The sequence below is a fragment of the Apodemus sylvaticus genome, chromosome 6 (assembly GCF_947179515.1).
Source record: "Apodemus sylvaticus chromosome 6, mApoSyl1.1, whole genome shotgun sequence".
In the NCBI taxonomy this organism is placed as follows: domain Eukaryota; kingdom Metazoa; phylum Chordata; class Mammalia; order Rodentia; family Muridae; genus Apodemus; species Apodemus sylvaticus.
Genome location: NC_067477.1, coordinates 112,127,501 through 112,140,063, shown reverse-complemented (window position 1 = coordinate 112,140,063; position 12,563 = coordinate 112,127,501). Strand labels below are relative to the sequence as shown.

The 12,563-nt window shown below is 38.7% G+C and overlaps 1 pseudogene; it reads left to right on the top strand.

The window, feature by feature from the left end:
- Window positions 1-453: 453 nt before the first annotated feature.
- On the top strand, window positions 454-12,167 carry LOC127687976 (junctional adhesion molecule-like; annotated as a pseudogene).
- The last annotated feature ends 396 nt before the right edge of the window (window positions 12,168-12,563 follow it).

Genomic DNA, 12,563 nt, shown 5'->3' with positions numbered 1-12,563 from the left:
GTTTCTGAAGACAGTTCTCAGGACCAAGTGTTTGTCAGCTCAAAGGACAATAAAAATGAATAATGAAAACAATCTTAGATGGAGAGTGAGTTACCAGTTTGGAGAGAGAAACCAGTTATTCATCAAACAAACCTAGGGTCTACTCTGTATCACAAAAAATTCACTCATAAAACAGACTGTTTGTAAAATAGACAAGGAAACAGAGTAGAGTCCTTAAGACAACTGGGGAAGAGAGTTAGTATCATATATAGAACATTAGGTAAAAAGTTTTAAACATCTATTTATGTATGTGTGAATGGAAGAAAAGGTATCTAATGGCTTAGGAAATGCTCTAAGTTTTTTTTCTAATATATATTGAATGGTTTTATAATAGAAAAGCAAATGTTATTGAAAATAAATAAATTTTAAGTCTTTCCAAATGTACATTTTATCTACTATTTATCAGTTCAAAAAATGCTTCTTCCTAGTTATGTCTCTGCGAACAGTTATACACTGTTTATGGACTACAGCTTTACCCCTGCTAATGGCCGTGACAGTCCTCAGTGTTCTACCTACTGTCATCCCAGTTTGCCTAGGTACTGCTTTCTCCAGCTGATGATTTATTAATGATCTTGAAATTGAAGTACTGTGGAATGAGGAGCATTTAAAAAGACAACAAAGAGGTGCTTGGGAGCCCCACTAGATTCTGGTTTCCAAGTCTTTGCACTGTACAGTATGCATTTCCAAAGGATAGCCTTCCTCCAGTCAGCCCTGTGTGGTCCACTCTGCCTGCCAACAGAGTTTTTGAGAGGTGTGATTTGTCCTTGATAAAGAATTGATTGATTTTACTCCAAACATGTTTAAATTGCATTGTGGTTGAAATTTGGGAGGGAAAAATGCTTAAAATTTCATAAAACTCTTACTTTATTAATATTTTTAATAAGAGAGAATGATTATTTAAGCTATGACAGTCTAGCCGCCTAGTTTGCTGAAGTTAAATTACCCATCATCAATGTGTTAAATTTTATAAAATTAAAAATGCTGTTGAGGATTTTTTTCTTTCTTCTGATTTACATGTAGGGATACTCACACTTCTTTTCTTTTTAAAGGCAAAAAAAATGTGTGTGTTCAAAGACACAGACACAGACACACACACACACACACAAAGTGCTAGAAAGAAATTCAAAACAGAAAGATTGTTAAAGAGTCAGTGACTGCTTGCTTGCTTCTGTAGGATAACCATCAGAGCAGTTTTCAAAAAAAAAAAATACTCATCTTGGGGATCACTGAGGCATACTTGGTGACATAAAATGTTGAAACAAATCTTTTTAGCATCCAAAGAGGTCACACAGTTCTTAGGCAGCTGTTGTCCTTTGAAATGGAGAGCAAAGACCTTAAGTTCTATCTCCCTGGCTGTCACACGTTTAGTACCTGTCTAGTTACCATGGTTTTGACAGAGCTGTAGTAGGTGGAGCAATGACAGGAGCAAAGTGGGTCACAGCAGGAGCAGGTTGTATGCTACACCCCCATGTGCTCGGGGAAGCGGATGATCACTTCTCATTTTCTCAGATGAAGCCATGGAGAACTTAGGGTGATTTGATGGCTTACAGGAGAACACACACGTCGTTTTTCAGACTCTGAGAATAGAATCCAGACTTTCAAAATCTGCACACTGCACCACTCTGAGTTAGCTTTATTAGGCACGGTGTCCTGAAGCCACCTTAGATGCTTTATTGCTACTATAAAACTTTCCTTAAGGACTTCCAAAAACTTGTTTTTATCCTGTTGTCTCTTTTTCTAAGCATCTGCAAACAATCAACACCTCTAAAATGAAATTTACCCAAAATAGAAAGGCCTTCCAGTAAGACAAAACCATAAAGAGCACACCTGGTACACTTAAAAATAAAAATAAAAACAAAAACAAAACAAAAAAGCAAAAAACCAAACCTCTGTTTTGATGGCGTTCAATTGACCACTATACACTAGACCTATTTGACATGCTATAAATGACCCCATATTCACCCCCATAGATGCACATTTTTTGAAGACTTACATCAGACAGTTTATGCTGATGTGATTTACTGGAAAAGAATCGACATGAATGGCAAAATCTGAGAAGTAACCCAGTGATTTTTAAAGTGTGCTTCCTCCCCCCCACCTGGAAATGATGAGATTCATCGGCATAAGTGCCTGTGCTGTGGCCATCAGGCTTGGGCAGAGTGCTTGGCGATCTAATTGGATGGCTTCTAATCCAGACCTCTCAGGCTTCTCATCGCCTGCCTCTGCTCAAGAGCTCCAATTGATTGGACAGTGATGGGTTCTAAGGATTTTCTCGGAAAGTATGTCCCTAGGCTTCCATACATCAATAGCAGAAGGAAAGGCCTCAAAGAGTGTCATTCATTGTTCTTGAGAATTATACTCCCAGCTTCTCATAATGGATAGAAATGATTTCAGCATCTCTTTTGTTGCTTATCGACCACATCCATCTGTTGCTGTCCTCTAGTTTCTTTAGAATTGTCTTCTCCACTTTCCCCACCAGAAGCCCTGCTTCCTTCACCCACTGTAATTATCTCCTCATTATTGATAATAAACTATTGAGGATATACACGCTAGTGGGGAACTTGATTTTCTTTCTATTTTTGCTTTGATGTATCAAACAAGTATTTACTGGGCCCATATTATACACTAATTCAGACACTGATGATGCATCAGTGAAGAGAGAGCACTCTTGAAGTGCACGCTCCTGGGGAGAAGGCAGACAGTGAGCAGAATAATTAGAAGGTCACATTGTGTTAAGTGCTATAGAGAGGAATAAGATTCGGTGGGAGTAGTAATACATGGGGGTGCCATTTTATTTGAGGCATCAAGGAAGGTCTCGATTTTGAGAGGGTGCTTGATTAGAAACATGGAGAATATGAGGTGAAATGTATGTATATAAATGAGTGGGGCAGAGTGTTTCTGGCAGGGAGATCAGAAATTGCATTTAGCAGCTGATTGTGGCTGGGTCTGAGAAAGAAGTGGGGAGGAAGACTGGAGATGAGACCAGGGAGAAAGCTAAATCATGGGGAGCCTTGTATGTCATTAGGAGAGCTTGGACATAGGCTGCAAGTGATAAATCTGGACTCTGGATGGGTTTAAGACAAAGGGAAATATAATCTGGCTTTCATTTTGAAAGAATCATTGCAACTGCTAAGATAAGTATCGGTGATATGAAAGAAGGGGAGAGAGATAGGAGACCTGTTTCAGTGGCCTAGGAGAAAGATGAACATGGCTTATATCAAGAAGAAATAATGGAGACAGGAAAGTCTGTTGAGTCTGACATATTTGTTGTGATGATTCTCTTAAGAAAGCTTGAAATTAATGATTGTGAATGTTTAAACTTCTCCAAGCCCTTCATTTATTTTTCCCTCAGCAAGAAAATTTCAGGTATCTTATATGCCCTTGACTCAATTTCAAGTCAAAGTTATGTGATACTGATAAAGAAACAGGAAATGAGATGAGTGATTGACAGTCCTAAGCAGAATCCAGGTTTTTAGGTATCTGAGGATAGGAGGTTGCCCAACATCTCCTAGACTGGTTCTTCACATACACATATACACACAAATGGAAAGATGGGTAGCATCTATCTCTCAGAATGGCAGTAAATGATATGAACACACTGAAAGCACACTGTCAGGCACATGAATAGAAGTCAATAAATACTGGCTATTACCAAAATTATTTTAAGTTATGGCACACACTTCCTTCTATGTTCTCAGGGAATGGCTAGAAAACCACTTACTCTTCTCCAAATCCTGAGCCTTTATTTCTCAGCTTCTGACACTGTTTATCCTACCCACCATCACGTGCCTAGTATGTTGTTTCTTGTATTCTTAAAGCCATATTTTGAGTTCAAAACGATAAAGAAAACATCGATGTTAAATGGATCCATGCAAAGCTTTCACTGGGACATCTGTTATGGCCAGATGGGAGATGCTTTGACCATAAGGATGTTGGTCAGTGACATCTTGCTCCCCCACCCCCCCACAAGAAAAGCTAACTAAAAGTGGCAGCGAATTCAGGTAGAGTTCTCACCAAAAGTGGGATAAAAATCCTTGATAAAAATAAGGGAGTCGGTATAAAGAGGGGTTTTGTCTGGTTAGAATTCTAGCTAAGTTATAGGCAACTCATAGTTTAGCTTCCACTACAAGGATAAGGCAAGCTTGTTTCATACATCCCCCTAGTAATGTGTGCTTACAGCTACTGTATTTTTAATTCTAGACCCGTGGGTGGGTGAGCCCCAGATCCCTATTTATGTGCTTGTTTTGCTTTGGTGTGAATGCACAAAAGAAGGATCTGGTTACTGTAGCTCCCTTCTGGGTGGTCTTCCATGGTCTCACCAGCATTTTCAGGCTTCAGTTCCTTCAAGCTTCTCTTTTCCTCTCCTGCCCATGTTATCCTGCACTTGCATGCCAGGGAGAGTTTCGCAAAACCAATCAAGGTTGTTTCTTATTTCTGGGGCCAACCTGGAAGCCTATTTACACCTTTTAGTTTGGATTTTAAATCCATGTGCGGAGGATATTCATTTACTTCTTTCTATCCATATCTTTGCTAATTTCTCATTCCCATTCCCACATTTCTTCTCTTTATCTGTCCTTACTTTTGATCTAATTGTAGGCAAAAGGCAAATGCTGAGACTTCGTCCGTCCCACCAACTTCTAGTTCCTGTTTGCGAAATAATGTAGCTGTACAGTCTCAACTCTTGGTCTGTTCTGTATCTCTTAGGATCTTGCTGTAGGTCCTCATTGCTTTAACCTTCCTTATGATGTAGGTTACTTGAGGACGGATGCCCATGGGAAGGAGCATGTCCAGGAAACTCTTCTCTAACAGGACTTTTTGTGTGTGTGCTATTTTAGGATGCCACAAAATCCTGTAAATGTCTTGACTCTTAACTTCGTCATTGTCCTTGCACACACATTGGCCTGTTTCACATTGCTCATCCTCAGAGACCTGAACCTCCCAAATGGACCTGCAGCTCTATAAAACCAGGTGTGATCATTTTAAGCCCAGGCTGTTGGTTTGTGCTGTGAACCTGACACATCTGGGGATTCATCCACGATCATAACAGTGCACTGTTAGATTTTTTTTTCCATTTCAAGTTTTATGATTGCCTGATGACTGCACTTGTATTCTCAATGCATTCCAAAGAGGATTCAAGTGCACTAATGCACACTCAATTTTTATTCAAAAAAGAAGATAAAAGAGGGTCCTTAGAGAAACATGACAGCATTAAGAATTATTACAGAGCCCGAGACTTTTCTTCTTAGGTGTGGCATTGATATCCTGTAATTCTGATGTTTTTTTTTTAAACTTAAAACTTCTATTTTTGTTCCTTTTGCTTTAGCTCCTTTCTATATAAGGCAGAACATTTAAGCAGCACTTTATAAAGTACATTTATGCATAGTCTATTATTTAAATAATGTTTAAAATATAGAAAACTTCTTTGGAAGGAGACAAAAAATAATCCAGTTTTCTGCCTTCAGGGAGGTTTCTATCTATTGGCATATAAACAAACATAAGATAATGAACTCATGATTACACAGTTGGAATTATCACTATTTCTATAGCCAGGCTTGGTCTGGTTAATAGGCAGTATACTTAGACCAGTAAGAGAAAGGCTGAAGAAGCTCTGACATTTCTCTCTCCCTTTGCTGGATGAGCAAACAGCTTAATCCCCAGCTTCTCCACCTGTCTTCTTGGGAGTGCCAAGAAGTCCCCGCCCACTCCTACAACTCTGGCCAACTGTGCTGGGCTGGGTCTGTGAACTGATTGCATATGTTACCAAAGAAATTATTGGGATGTCAAATGGCAGTGTCATCTTCCTGGCAACCTATTCTTGAGCAGATTGTGATGTAGTAACCTACAGGCATATCATTCAAAATGCCAGTTCCACTGCTGGTCTATCCCCTGCCTCCACTCTCCAGGCAGAGACCCCATCTGGCAAAACAGAAGCACAAAGAGTTCTAGAGTTCTATATCTTCAGATGTTTTTCTACAGCAGATGTTACCTCCTATGTTACTAGTCAGCCTGATCCCAGTGTCTGGCTGGGTCATGACTGGTCCCGGTCTATCCACTGCCTCTCTCTTTCAAAGGATAATTATTGTATAGCAGGCAGAGATCTCTGTTGGCATTGTGATATGATTCACAGCCACTCAGAGGAGGGACTTATTAAACTAGAGCAAACCTATTTTCAGCTATAAAGTAAAAGTAAATGCTAACATGTTTTTCTTTTTGCAACAGTAATATATTCCTTCTTCTACTCCAGACATCAGATACCTTTGTATCCTCATCTCTGTTCTTGAGGTCATCTGCAGACTTGTTCATGCATAGCCCTGTGTTTTCTTATGCTCCTTTGATCTAGATTTAGTTTGATATTCCAGACAAAACATTGTATTTATTTTATTACAGGGAAACATAATTCCCTTCAAAAGTCAGCAAACATGTTTGAGCTCTTCAAAGCCTCCCTTACGCATGTGGACTGTGAAAGTCTGGTTTGTTTCATTCATTGATACACAATCTACCATGAAGTCACTCATGCAAGTGAGGTGCTCTGTAAGCAATATGAGGTTCTAAAGACAACCAAGCATCTTGACAAGAAATGCACAGCCCCAAAGTGAGATTAATTTAATGCTGAACAAAGATGGGTTTAAATCCCAAGGAGAGTCACTTAGAAAGTTTTGTGGAGAAGTGTGTTTAATTAACATTTCACTTCTTCTTCAAGGTAAACAGAAGTCTGTCTACTTTCTTGTCTGCAAAATTCAATTGTACCAACTCATGTTTTAACATTAAGAAAACCAAAAAACAAAACAAAACAAGACATGCAGCCTATTTGAATAGGGAGAGGCATATTGAATCATTCAAAGGTGAATGCAGACTTAGGTGACCAACCTTCTTTTTGAAGATTTACTTGATAAAGAATTCTTTCCATGGCTTTAGGAATTATTCTTCTCTTGCTATTCAAAATTTAAAACTAAAACATTAGATTAATAAAAATTTTAATGTGGTGTTTTAGTTCTGGACATGTTGCCTCCATATCCAATTTAAAATAAGATATTTTAAAAATAAGTTTTAGATGAAAATAAGGATATATCTTGATGACAGAATTTAGAACTGACAATTTCCTAATGGTAGATGTGCAAATGGAAGACAGGTAGACTTGTGGCGGAAAAACACAAAACATAAAACAACTTGACTATTGTTGCCATTTCTTCCCTGAAGTCTAAACTAATGTCATATTTAAAAAACAAACAAAAACAAAACAAAAACAAAGAGAAAACAATACAAAACCAATACAACAACAAAAACTTGTGTCTCTCCTTTGCTGCTCTTGGCTGTTGTACCTCTGGGGCCTTGACTGTTTCCTGGGAGGGGAAAGTGCTCTACCTTGCTCTTTATAGCTTGCGGAGCAGGAAGCAGAGTAGCACCCAACAGTGCTCTTTAGACCCTGGGTGCTGGACAAAGTCCTTCAAGTCTCTTCCTTCCTTTAGCTCATGTCAGAATTTCTCTGCTGTTCTTTTGAGGTCCTGAGTAGCCATTGTGATTGGCATAACTTATGTCAATTGTGAGCTTGACAGCTCATGATTGCTATGCTATGTACTTACTTGTGACTTCATGAAAGCTCATAGATTTTGAAAGTAGGATAAAAAGTTTCACATACACACAAAGTTTCACACCCCCCCCCACACACACATAACCTGATGGAGAAAAAAGCATCCTGAACTCTTGAGGTTTTCATCCTAAAAAACAGAGTATAAAGACTTTCTGTGCTTTGAAAACTGTGAGATCAGATGTTTGCTCCAGCATGTAATAAGGACACATGTTCCACTATGTTCATAGCAGTTTTATTTATAATAGCCAGAACTGTGGTACATTTACACAATGGAGTACTACTCAGCTATTTAAAACAATAAATTCATGAAATTCTTAGGCAAATGGATGGAACTAGAAAATGTCATCCCGAATTACGTAACCCAATCACAAAAGAACTCACATGGTATGCACTCACTGATAAGTGGGTATTATCCCAGAAGCTTGGAATAACCAAGATACAATTCACAGCCCAACTGAAGCTCAAGAAGAAAGAAGACTAAAGTGTGGTTAATTCAGTCCTTCGTAGAAGGGGGAACAAAACAACCATGGGAGAAGATACATAGACAAAGAATGGAGCAGAGACTGAAGGACAGGCCATCCAGAGAGTACTCCACCTGGGGATCCACCCCATATACTATAGTCTCCAAACCCAGATACTAATGTGGATGCCAACAAGTGCTTGCTGACAGGAGCTTGATATAGTTGTTTCCTGAGAGGCTCTGCCAGTACCTGACAAATACAGAGGTGGGTGCTCCCAGCCAACCATTGGACTGAGCACAAGGCCCTCACTGGAGGAGCTAGAGAAAGGAGCCAAGGAGCCGAAGGAGCTGTCAGTCCCAAAGGAGGAACAACAATATGAACTAACCAGTACCCCCAGAGCTTTCAGGGACTAAACTACAAACCAAGGAGTACACATGGAGGGACCCATGACTCCTGCTATATTTTTGCAGAGGATGGCTTTGTTGTACATCAAAGGGAGGAGAGGCCCTTGGCCTTGAGAAAGCTTGATGTCCCAGGATAGGGGAATACCAAGACAGGGAAGAGGGAGTGGTTGAGTTGACAAGTAGGGGAAAGGAGCAGAATGGGATAGGGTGTTCTTAGAGGGGACACTGAGAAGGGAATGACATTTGAAATGTAAATAAAGAAAATATCTAATTAAAAAAGAAGAAGTTTGATATTTCCTGTAATGAACCCTGTAGATAGATTAACACCTAAGTTTATAGGGACAGTCTTGAAGTTGTTCTTTTTTATTTCTAAACAAATAGAATCAGAAAACCTTTATTGATAAATGCTGAATCTGATACCTTCTTTATGAAAGATCTTTTCTAGTTACTGATCTGGGAAATTATTTTTTACTTATTGGTTAATTTATTTATTTACATTTCAAATGTTATCCCCCTTCCTAGTGTCCCCTCCACAAATCCCAGTCCCCTTCCCCCTGCCTCTATAGGGATGCTTCCTTACCCACTCACCCACTCCTGTCTCAGCACCCTAGCATTCTCCTACCCTGGGTCATTGAGCCTCCAGAGGACCAAGGTGCTCACCTCCACATGATGCCTGATGAAGCCATGTATCAAACTGGAGCCTTGTGTACTCTTTGGTTGGTGGCTTAGTGGGAAATTCTTTTTACCTTTACATTCATGTTATCCTTTTCTGACTGATCTTTTTTCCTGTTCAAAGGTTAAAATTCTTAGGTTGAATCTCTAGAATTATCACAATCCATTGTATCTAAAATTTGGTTTTATGTCTTTCCCATATTGTATCAATGGTATATAGAGCTAGTTAATAGAAACCATTCAGAAAACGCTAACAAGAAGAAAGAAAGGAAAAAGGTGTGTGCGTGAGAGAAGTGACTAATAAAGAAAAAGAAAAGAGAAAGAAAAAGACTCTGGTTAAGTCCTATTAAGTTTTTTCTTCCTAGATTGCTTTGTAATTCTGCATTTACAAAATGATCAGAAATTAAGAGGGTTTGAATCAACTCTTCTCAAAGACCCAATTCCTATTCCCAGCATTCATTAGGCACATTACAACCTTTTCATAACTCCAGCTCCAGGAGATATAATATCTTCTTCTGGTCTCTTTGAGCACAGGCACAAATGTGGTGCAGACAACACAAACAAAAACTAAAGCTTAAAAGTTCTTCTGTTTAAAGAAATGTCACTAGAAATTAGCTAACAGAATGGTACAGAATTAAGAACTAGATAATGATAGTAATTGGCATGATATGGTGGCATATGGTGATATATGGTAGTATATGGTAATATATGGTGGAAGGCAGATCCTTTTTTAACCCTACATATATAAATGGTCATTTATTTTCATGTAGGATTCTGTAATGTGGTAGAATTAAGTTAATAATCCTGAATGACTTTCAATATAGTTTCAGTATTTTCTTCTTCAAACACCACTGCAACAAACATATTAATTAATTAATTAATTAATTAATTTTTGTAAAAGCATTGTTGCAAAAGAATTGATGGCTATAAGCACATGAGCTTTGATCTTTTGATACATTCTGTCAAAATGTTTTCCAAAGATGATGGAGTCATTTTTTTTTTTTTTGAGTCAATTTTTAAGGTTACAACATTTTCATCATCATTTAACACATTAGACATTTTCAACCTTAATTTGCATTCTGTATCACTTTTATAGATTAAAAATAGTTTAATTTTTATTTTAATTTCTATTTCTAACACTACTAGGGAGATTAACTACAATCTTATTTATCAGATCTTATAATTTCTTACCTATCCACATCCCTTGTTTACTCACTTTGAGTTCCTATTATAGGAAGGATTTTAGTTTTGTTGTACATACTATAATAATTTCTTCTGGTTATTTACAAGTATTTTTTGGGAAAAATCTCAAAATTTTCAATGTTTAATGCAATTTCTTAGCAGTAGCTTATGTGCGTGTGTCATATCCTAGCACTTCTGTGTCCACAAAAATTAGACAGCCCTTCTATTCCCAGTGGTTCTTTGTAACAAGGATTTCACACTACTTCAGTCCCAAAGGGAATCCAATCCTATATGTTAAACGTGGAGTAATTCATAGTGCTGAATAGGTAATGAAATTGTGCACTAGCCTGGATTGATTTGATATGATATGCATGTGCTGCTTTCTTCCTGGTGAACTCCTTGGTGTTCAGAAAAACATGATAGTGATTCTGACATGCCCTTCATGGTTTAACAGCTTCTTTCAGGGGAGAAATGGTGCACCTGCAAATCACGGGTTCATCTGCTCTGGCATGATCAGGACGTTCATTTTGTCATAGCAGGTAAACTCTCTTAAGGGTAACATACAGGGATGACATTTTCTATTTAAGTTTCATTTCTGACTGCTGGGTCAAAGGCTATTTATTATATCCACAGGTGTGTTTTCCTCCTGCCCTTGTTAGATTTGAATGTGAGATGTAAAATTTAGCCAATTTACAGCATCTTTAAGGGAATCCATTAACTCATTACTAGTGTGTGAAATTATCTCCACCTGCATCCATCTTTCCACATTACCAAGTGCAGTTTTATTACATAAATACAGTGAAAAGTACATGTTTTAACTTCTTATATTAAGGAAACTCCTAGGACTCCTTATACCTAGGAAAATAAAATAATTACTGATGCCAAAAATAAAACCCAAGTCCTTTATAAACCCCAAGAGGGCCATTTATTTATGATATAAGAATACTAATTCTTTATTGCTCCTTATTCCAAACTTAAACTTCTCTGTCTGGATTGTAAACCTATAATTAAGCCCTCCCATATAAATTCCTACCTAATACTTATATATTATTTTATTAAGATGCAGTTTATGTACAATAAAATTAATCATATCTGTGATGGCTATTCTTGGTTAATTAGATATGCCTGAATAGGTAAACTTAGATGAAGAATTAAGAATGTGGGTAGGCAAGGGGAGAGTCGCTGGGAAGCTGTGATAAGGAAGACGAATGGTACCTGAGTATAGGAGGAGACTGTCTTGAGCTATGACTTCAACACACATAGTGGAAACTTCCAGAGCCTGGACTGCTTTCTGCAACCATGTAGACCTTACAGGCGACATCTCCCATGATGATGGCTCAATCATGCTTCATGCAATAAAGGAGTCTGAACAAGGAGTCTACACTTGAAGCCTCTAGCTGGGAAAGCTGAAGTTCAAGAAAACCATTGTGGTGCATTGATCCAGAATGAACCTCAGAGGTCAATTTCAACAACTCCTAGAACAGATGGGCATCAGCTGTGGATCCTGGATGGGAATCAGCTAGTGATCATTATAGGGGTCGTCTGTGCCATCCTCTTGCTGTTTCCAGTTTTGATATTGTGAAGAAAACCAAATAGAATAAGACTTTAGTACGTTTTATGGCTTCTATGAAGAGCCTAGAGAACAAAAAGAAGACTAGACCACAGATACATGTCTACTCCATAACTACGTGGGAGAGAGTAGAGGGAGGACCAAGTGGAGAGTCAGAGGCCACCTACATAACCATGCACCCAGTTTGCCCTTCTTCCCCCAAAGCATCCAGTTTAACCCTCTCTTCAGTCACATTCAAGCAATGCAGTTAAAAAAAAAGTCAGCTTGGGGAATTCCCAAAACAGAGCAAACCTTCTGAGTGGTGCCCAGGGCCACTGTGCCAGCTATTTTAGACTTGTGCTTTCCAGCTGGTCTTGGCCTCTATCAAAGGCCTGACGATAGAGGGTCTGGAATCCTGCAGGAAGACTGCAGATAACCAGGAACTGATGAGGGGGAGGGAGACCAGGACTTCTCCCAGGAGTTGTGTGCTGGCTGGTGAGGATGGGGAGCTGCCTGATCTACCTTGGGCTTTGAAGCTCTACATTGAACTGGATCTGTAATGTGAACAGTGGTTTGCTTGTTTGTTTTTGTGGATGAGCAACTAAGAGACTGGGAAGATCCTTGAGGACATCGGTACAGGGGGAAAGTTCCTGAACAGAACACCAATA